A 9,236-nucleotide genomic window follows, 5' to 3' on the forward strand; every position below is an offset into this window, starting at 1 on the left:
ATTTCTCCTTCTCCACCAGGTTAGCTCTGATCATGGCTTCCTGCTATAGGCTCAAGAAATAAACCTTAGGGATTAAAGGGTGTGGGCTACTGGCTACAGCTAGAAACCAGTCCTAAAAAGCCCCATTAGCCCACACCTTGAGGTTTGGTGATTTTTTCTTACTTTTACACCTTTTTACTAAACAGCTGAAACTTAGGATTCTTTTTTTTCCTTCTACTTGGTTGTGGTGCATTTTCATCAAATAGCTTATGGCACTTTTTTTTTTTTAATTTTTTTTTCAACGTTTTTTATTTATTTTTGGGACAGAGAGAGACAGAGCATGAACGGGGGAGGGGCAGAGAGAGAGGGAGACACAGAATCGGAAACAGGCTCCAGGCTCCGAGCCATCAGCCCAGAGCCTGACGCGGGGCTCGAACTCACGGACCGCGAGATCGTGACCTGGCTGAAGTCGGACGCTTAACCGACTGCGCCACCCAGGCGCCCCAACTTATGGCACTTTTCAAATGAAGAAGGCAACGTGTGTATTCTTCTAACAGTCCTGGCTATAATCAGTACTGTTGTAGTTACAGAAATCACCAAGTACAAAGGAGAAAATGTATTTTTCTCCTTTAAGTTTCATCATGCTGCAACAACCTGTCACAGAATCTACTACAGACCAAACTGCACACAGTGACGATTTCCTTTAAGGGGCAGATGTGAACACACAATTCTGTTTTACTGAGCATGTGATCACTTCAATCTTATTTTATTTCACCTTCCCTGCTTTTCCCCCTCTCAAATGGCAAATGCTTTACCCTGAGCCACTTCAGTGAACTATGCAACCCAACATAATTGGTAATGTGAAGTTTATTGTTTTAAATGAAATTGGAAGAGTCACTTCAAAATCCACCTCTTTTATAAGGCTGGACTCTTTGGTATATGTCTTCTTAAAGCTAAATAAAACTTCCAGTAGCTTTGTACCTATAGAAACACACGCCAGGTGGGTAATTTGGGCTATTCTCCAGATAGCCACACCATCCCTTCACCTGGCAAGCAGCATATGCTTGCTTGGACTATATCACCAATTACTGACACACAAGAAAGTTCTACTCAATTAAAAAGCCAGGCCTCAGGAAGTGAATGGGTAAATCAAGACTCAAACCTGATTTCACCTGTAAAAACCCTACATCCCACCCCCATGTCTGACCAGTGCCTTTAGCTTCTTCATAGAGAGGGCTTAGGAGTCCCATAGAAAATGATAATGGCCCATTGCTCAACCTGAGTGAAGACCACCCAGAAATCTGTGAGGGCAGCAGTGACCATACTGCAAAGCCTGGCTTAAATTCCCAGCCCTACTGCTCTGAAGGCCTGTCCTTGGCCTATCAGGCAGAAGCAAAGGCTGCCAAGGCTGGGCTGTCACTGAGGAAGCTCTGGTTGCTTCCTGCCCCTCCTTCTGACCAGACCAGCTAGAGCTAGAATAGGGGAACCAGGAGCCTTTGGTGCCAAAGCCTTTTACTCACCCATAAATGCTTTCTATTTAAATCATCTGCTTCCACCACTGGTATTGCAGGCTGTCTAGCCCAAGGTAGCCCCCAAATTGGAGAGCTCACATAGTGAGACAGCAGCTCAGAGTTGGAGCCACCGCATGGGTCAAGACAACTGTGGCCAAATAGGAGTGGCCCTATAGTAGGGGTTACTCTGCGGAGGGGTAGAAAGAGTGAAATGGGAGGAGGTAGAAACTTCCCCTGAAGACTCTGGGTGAGGCATACCTGGGAATTTCACTTCTCCAGGCCCCAGAATTGTTGCCTAATTCCTGTCTGTGGAAGTAAGGAGCTCTGAAAAAAAAACAAAAACATGTTCTGAGGTGCAAGACCCACAGAAGTTGAAGTGCCTATTACCCTGTTGGGAAAGAGCCCAGTCATGCAGCATTTGCATGAGCACTATGTTTCATCCAACTCTTCATGAGAGCCTGAGGGTGTCAGTGGGGAAATGGCCCCCAGTCCCCACACCTGTCCTGGACACTTAACTCCTTCCTTCCCAGGGGCCCTGTAACTGAGGTAGCCTTCCTGAGGCTGAAATTGCAAGACCTCAGGGACCTGTCTTTTCCTTCCTCCCTCCTTCCTTACTTGACATCTGATGCCTAGCTGTGCCACCTGTTCAGTAATCCACAACTTGTCTCCCCTGGCCAGGAACAGGGAGAAGGATTTCTTCTTGGAAGTCTACAGAAGGTGGGATTGAATGTCATGGTGGGGGGAGGGGGTAAATTATTCCTGAATAGACCCCTCAAAAAACAAAACACCCATAATAGTCCGAAAAGTAGCTTTTAGCTGAGAGGTACTTTTCTAGCACTTCAGCCCAGCCACAACTTTTGTGGGTGTCATAGAGAAAACCTTAAATACCCCTTTACTAATTTTCCCCTCCTTGGTCCCTGGGTCCCAGAGATGGGGAAGAGGAGCGGTTGTAGAAACCAGGAGAAACCCTTACAGCAAAGAATTATAATACACACTTCCTTTGCTAGGTTTCTTTGCCAAAGCATTTTTCTTAGACGTCTGACAGTAAGTAACAAATCAAGTTGGTTACTCCAATCCGGACCCAGAGCAACAAGGCAGGTCACACTGAGTGGCTGTCCCTCCTCACCCTTCCCTCCTTCTCAAGGGTTCCTTCTCGGGAAGTCTGAAGCACTGCTTAGGGCAGGTGGGTCCTCTCCAAGCCCTTCAGCAATGGTTCTGATAGGGTCACTCAACCTGAAAAACCGGCTCAATGGGGAGCAGGGATTCCTGTGGGGAGAGAAAATTGAGGGTCCCAGAGTCTGCGCTGGGGTCCCTTGGGTTTTGAAGGCAGGTAGAGATGGTCTCAGATCACCGAGCTCTCTCTTCTCCCCTGCTTGCTGGGAATCCCCCAGGAGCTGGAGCACATCGCTGCTCCTTCGCCTAGGAGACTCCTTGAGCCCTATCCTTGCACTGCTTGCTCTCCTGGCGGCGGGCAAAAATGTGGGCAGAATCAGAAGAGCCCAGTGGGAAAGTGCCTTCCAGGCTACAGAGTCCCGCGTCAGAAGAAGAAACCATAAAGATAAGGTCGCAAGAATGCAACGCAACTGCTCTCCTGCACCTGGCAGGCAGCGCGCGCTCCTTCAAGGCGAGGAGCCCCTGGCCTTGGGAGTCCCTAAACTTTCTGGGAAAGGTGAAGGGAGAGAAACAAAACTGTCAAGTGTTTCCAGGAGCAGGAACCAGGGCTGAAGGAGAGGTAGAGTCTCTGTTGGCCGCAACCAGCCTGCTCCCTTCTGTCACCTGAGAGCCTAGCACATTCTCTCCTCCCCAGCCAACTGTCCCGTTATGCACAGGAGCATTACCTGAGTCTTGCACAGCAACCGGCGACGTCCAGCAGGGCTCAGGCATGCAGTTCCACGTCTGGGGCGATGGGCCGCATTCCAGGGCTAAATGGAGAGCTGGGTTCCAAACAGCGTGGGCTTGAGCTTCCAGGGCGAAAAGGGAGGCTACCCAAAGGCGATTGGAGCTGAAGGCGGCTTGGAGGAAAACGTGTCTTTGAGAGCAGCAGAAGGAGCAGCCCCGCCTGTGAAGGGGAGCCCACTCCCGGTCCTAGCCAAAGAGAATGCTAGGAAACTTGTCCCCACCCAGGGAGGATTTCTAGAGTTCAGGAGAGCTTTTGTGGACTTTAGGGGGAGCTGGGCAGGGAGAGGCTAAAACGGGTTCCTAAATTACTCTTCCCCTTCGCTAGAACCTCGGGAGCCTCCTCTTGGCTCCGTGACCAGACTCTTCTAAGTCGCCTGCCTCTCAACCTCTTCCTTTGCGACTTTGCTTCGGAGCAGTAGTGCTCCAGCCACACCTTGTCTTGGCCAAATGGTACACCGAGGGATGCAGGGGCCTCAGCCTGTGGCTCTCTCTCCTCATGAGGCACGCATGCCCTAAAGGGCAGCAGCCCTACCGCCCAGACCGCAGCGCAGGCTGCAGGTGCCAACTCTGCCTGCCCACCTCTCTCCCGCCTGTTCGCTGCTCCAGGCTTTCCCCCGGAACTCTCTCCAGTCTGCGCGCAAAAACCTACACGTCCCTCCTCGCTCCGAAGAGGGAGCAGCGCCCCGGAAGTGCGCTCCAGGCTCGCGTTACATTCTGCCACGGCTGTTGCTGCCTCCAAAAGGCCTAGAGTGGGGGTATGAAGGTAGTGGAAATCACCTAGAGCTGCGTCTCCGACGCTAACAGTTTGGTGCCTCCGGGCTGACTGATTGCACCGGGAGGGAGGTGGAGATTAGAAAGCACCGGTCAGGCGCGTCACGGAAAAGGGTTGCTACTGCTCCTCCTCTTCCACACCCTTTTGGATTTGGGAGCTCGGGGAGGGAAGGGGAGGGAGACTGGGAAAGGCTGCCAAACCCGAGTCCCCCCATCCCCGGGTAAAAAAAAAAAAAAAAAAAAAAAAAAAAGGCACTTCCCTCTTACCTTTCCTAGGAGAAGGAAAGTGCGTCCCGGCAGCGCCGTCTAGTGTCCGTACCAGAGTAGGCCGGCATACAGAATTGGGGGGAGCGCTCAACTGAGTGCAGGCTAGGAAGCCACAAAGCAAAGTTTTTCAATAATCCTGGTCCCTAGTTCCAAACACTGAATAGGTATCTAGCTCAACCAGGAGTTTACCGGCTCGGTTCCCCCCAGGCAAGAAGTTAATATTAAAAACGCAGTCCGGGGGCACCTGGGTGGCTCAGTCGGTTGAGCATCCGACTTCAGCTCAGGTCGTGATCTCCTGGTTTGTGAGTTCGAGCCCCCAATTGGGCTCCGTGCTAACAGCTCAGAGCCTGGAGCCTGCTTCACATTCTGTGCCTCCTCCCCTCTCTGTCCCTCCTATGCTCATGCTCTGTCTCTGTCTCTCAAAAATAAATAAAAGTTAAGAAAAAAATTAAAAAAAAAATAACACAGTCCAATTGTGTTCATAATGCGAGTTTCCCAGTCCCAGAGAGAACTCCTTTCCACCCCTCCCACGTTAGAGATCCCTAAATCTCAGGGTTCTCCAGCCCTGACAACCGAACAGTGAGCAGGAGGGTTCTGGGACCCCAGGAGGGGGTTGGAGGTGTAACCTGGACCTTGATTGTTCAGGCCGAATGCCTGAGGCTCACCAGAGAAGATCCTGACCACCTGCTTTCCAAGGTCACACAGCTCAGGAGCTCCTTTAAGAGTGATAGGGAAGAGGGACTGCGACTTAGAAACCATCAGGATCTGAATTGCAGCCCAGGAAGAGTCCCGTTTCAGTTCCAGGTATCTCCCAGAGCGTTCCACTTGGCTCACGGGCTTCTTGCTGATTAACACACTTAACAGGATTGCTCATGTAAGGGGTGAGCTGAGCGCTGTGCCCAAGCATTTTCTGCTGCGCTGGGATCCTATCTGTCTTTCTCTGAGCTTTCTCCAGCTGTTCTCCTGAGGCTGCTCCATCGCTCTGCGTTAGCTACGGAGAGTGAAATGAGCCAGAGATGGAGACAGGGACTGAGAGGGGGTAACTGAGAACTCTGTGCCTGGTGCGCAGCACAGACCCAAGCCCGCCTTCCTTGGCCACTTAGCTTTGGTCCACCATCAACTGGATTTTTAAAGTCTGAGCCTGAGCCTGTGCACAATTAAAATTACAGTCCCAAAAAAAAAAAAATAAAAAAAAAAAATAAAATTACAGTCCCTTCCTCACCTCTCCTACCAAGTTTATGCATTCTTTTTTTCCCATGAACCATCTCACCCATCATATCCCTCCAAACCCCACCCTGAAAAATTCCTTCTGCGATTGAGGTTAAGTTGGGGAATCAAGACACTTCAGAAAAGTCCTTTCAGCAGGAACCAATATTAAGTTACCCTCCCAGATTTTTGTTGTTTATATGCATAGGGTGGGGGTGGGTGAGGAGACTATATTTTTGAAACAGGGGAAATGTGCTACAGTTTTTTCTTGTTTTGTAACAACACTTAAGATAAAAACCCATTCTTCTGACAGGTACTAGACAGCCAATTTCCCTTCCTCTTTGCTAGAAAGTTCATGTAAACTTCCCTCTGCCTGTGTACTTGCCCTACACAGCCTGCTTCACTGCTTCCAGCCTGCCTGACCTATATTCATGTTGTGTTCAATGCCATATGCTTCCATCCTGCCAGTGACTGCACCAACGCAGGGTAAACCTGTCTTGTTGGGTGCCTGGTGTGTCCAATCTAGCCTTTTAAAAGGACCAGGCCCTCAGACCCTGGGCCTGAGTTGAGCAGCTAGGCTCTCATGGGTAAGGCCTTTTGGCCAAACCATGAGGTGTCTCACATTTAGGGTGTTAAGGAGCTAGCAGTAGGAGTGAAGGGAGCTCATTGAGGATAGCAGCCAATAATATCCTTTGGCAAATTGTGAAGTAGACAACACATTAAAAAAATACAAAAAACAAAAGCCCCATATTCCTATCCTATGGATTCCTTACCTAATTTCACCCAGCTTCACTCTAACACCCTGTGTCCCTTTATGTGTCCAAGTTTTGTCCCTCCCATGCCATCAAAACTTACTCTCTGTGTACTTACCATCTTCCAGTAGAGGACTGCTGAGAGTGGTGGGTTTTCCAGTCTGATAAATGACTAGGCAGGATTACCTTACTCTCCTGAGTAATATCATCCTTCACCCAAGATCTTAAGAAGACTTTCCAGAACTGGGAATTTAAGGGACCATGGAATATCAATGGGTTTGCTTTGGATGGGAAAAGGCTCTTCCTATCCATCAAAGAGGGCCACTTGTTTGGCTAATCCTTCCTACTGGTCTGGTTTGTGGTTAAATGAAGAGATCTCAAAGAATTTGAGGAATGTAAGAATAAAGAGTCCAAACCGGAACAAGAGGCCAAGAAAACGGGGAAGGAACCAGTGACCTCTCAAAAACAAGTCAGGCTCTCTTCATTTTCTTTTGTGGATATAATTTATCATCTGGTGCAATTTCCTTACTCTAATATAACATTGTTCCTACCCACCCAATTTGTGTTGTTATTGTCAAATATATTGCATTTCTGTATGTTATAAGCCCAGCAACATAATTATATATAATGCATATATGAATATATACACACATACATATGTATGTATGTGTATATATATATATATATATATATACACATATATATGGATATGTATTATTTTATACAATTAAATAACTGAAGGGAATAAAGAAAAATATTTATATTGCCTTTTATAAATATATAATTATCTTTCTGGTATTGTTTTTTCATGTGGATTGAAATTACTTTGTTGGGTCATTTGCTTTCATACTGAAGAACCTCAACTAGTATTTCTTACAAAATGGGTCTTCTTGCAACACATTTTCTCATTATTTTATCTGAGAATGTTTTTTATTTTGCCTTAATTTTTTAAAGCTAGTTTTGCTGAATGTAGAGGGATTCTTCATTGATAGTTTCTTTTTCTTTCAGCACTGAGTATGCTATCCCATTGCCTTCTGCCATCCGTTGTTTCTGAAAGAAATTATCTGTGTATTTTATTAGGGTTCTCTTGTATGTGGTGAGTCATTTCTCTCTTGCTGCTTTTAGGATTTTTCTCTTTGTTGGCTTTCAACAATTTTACTATGATGTGTCTACACATGGATCTCTTGGTGTTTATCCTTTATAGTTTACTGAACTTCTTGGATATATAGATTACCGATAACCATCAAATGGATTTTCAGCCACTATTTCCACAATTGTTTTTTCTGCTCCTTTCTCTCTTAACTTTCAGGTATTCCCACTATACATAATTTAGTGTGTTTTAATAGTGTCCCATATTTCACCAAGACCCTATTCTTTTTTTTTCATTATTTTTCCCCTGTCCTTCAGATATTAATATATAACTATCTATTTTCAAGTTCATCAATTCTTTCTTTTGCCAGTTCCAATCGAGTGTTGGGCTCCTCTAACAAATTTTTCATTTTGGTTACTATACTTTTCAACTCCAGAATTTTTATTTGGTTCTTTTTAAAGAACAATTTCTATCTCTTTATTGATATTCTCTATTTGATTACAAGTTCATCATAACTTATTTTACTTCTTTAATCATAGTTTAATTATTAAAGCATTTATAATGACTTATTGAAGTCTTTGTTAAATTGGTCATGTTGGCTCTCTCACAGAACGTTTCTGTTGCCTGATTGTTGTTGTTTTTTTCTCCTTCTTGTATATGTGTCACACTTTTTTCACATCTTATAATTTTGAGTTGAAAGTTGGAGATTTTAGGTAATACAGTAACATTGAAAAATTATTCCCCTCCCCACTCTCTGGGGCTTGTTTTTGTCTTTTCTTGCTAGAGTATTTGGTGTCATTCCTCGGAAGACAAAGATCTGACCATGCACTCAATTATCCTGGGCTGACTACAGTTTTTACCAGGGCTCTGTATCTTTCCTTGACCTCTCTGTTAGGGTGTGTGCTTCATTTGGTATCATACTCAGTTGTCATGCTCCACTGTTGGGTTCCTTTATTGTTTTCAATGATGCCCTGAGCATAAATTGCTCCATGGTCTTACACAGGTAAATTTGGGCAGGACTAGTTTTGGGGGCCATCTTTGAGATTTTCTCTGACCCCAGGGGGGCTCTTCATAGCTCTTTCTCTGATTCTCTCTAGTGAACTAGCTATGCTATAATTTACCTTGCTGTTCTTAAGAGGAGCTACTAGCCTCTACTTATTTGCTTACAACCAAAATCGTTATTGTTTTCAAAGGTGCCTTTAAGCTTGAACTTCCCTCACATTCTTTTTCATGTAAGTCCGTTCGTTTCAGGAAAGCTTCAGAATTTTCTGTTCTTATGGGCTGTCTCTCTACCTTGGCAAAATCTCTGAGCCACTACTCCAGGCGAGGGTTGTAGCCTTTGATCTTCTTAGCTTGTCTTCCATGGCAAGAAACTGTCCCTTACCATATAGCTACTGTGAGTGTGGTCAGAGCCCCAGTACTCCCATCCTGCTATGGCTTGGTTAGAGTCTCCATGCTGAGTGTGGGCTGAGTGGAAAAAAGAAGCTCTTAATCACTCAGCCACATTCACCAGGAATTTAGCATCTTCAAGTTCAAGTTGGATCAGATACAAAATGCTGGTGACCTGCTCCTCCTAATAAGATATTATACCACCTCATTGGGAACTGAAAGAGGGAGCCCTGTCCTCTCGGCCACATATACATATACCACCTCATTGGGAACTGAAAGAGGGAGCCCTGTCCTCTCGGCCACATATACATGGAGTGAAGCTTTTATTAAGCTGAGCTGAGTCGAGGAGGAGGAGGGAATGAATGGGTCATG

General features: G+C 46.0%; 1 protein-coding gene across 1 annotated transcript in view; it reads right to left on the reverse strand.

Moving 5' to 3' along the window:
* Positions 1-4,256, reverse strand: part of IL1RAPL2 (interleukin 1 receptor accessory protein like 2) — a 1,152,078-nt gene extending 1,147,822 nt beyond the window's left edge. The window contains exon 1 of the mRNA XM_019431771.2: positions 3,329-4,256. The gene's annotated coding sequence lies outside the window, so the exon portion shown is untranslated. The remainder of the gene's footprint in view (positions 1-3,328) is intronic.
* Between the last annotated feature and the right edge of the window lie 4,980 nt (positions 4,257-9,236).

This window comes from Panthera pardus, unplaced genomic scaffold (assembly GCF_024362965.1).
Source record: "Panthera pardus isolate Hobbes unplaced genomic scaffold, ASM2436296v1 HiC_scaffold_27, whole genome shotgun sequence".
NCBI classification, from domain to species: domain Eukaryota; kingdom Metazoa; phylum Chordata; class Mammalia; order Carnivora; family Felidae; genus Panthera; species Panthera pardus.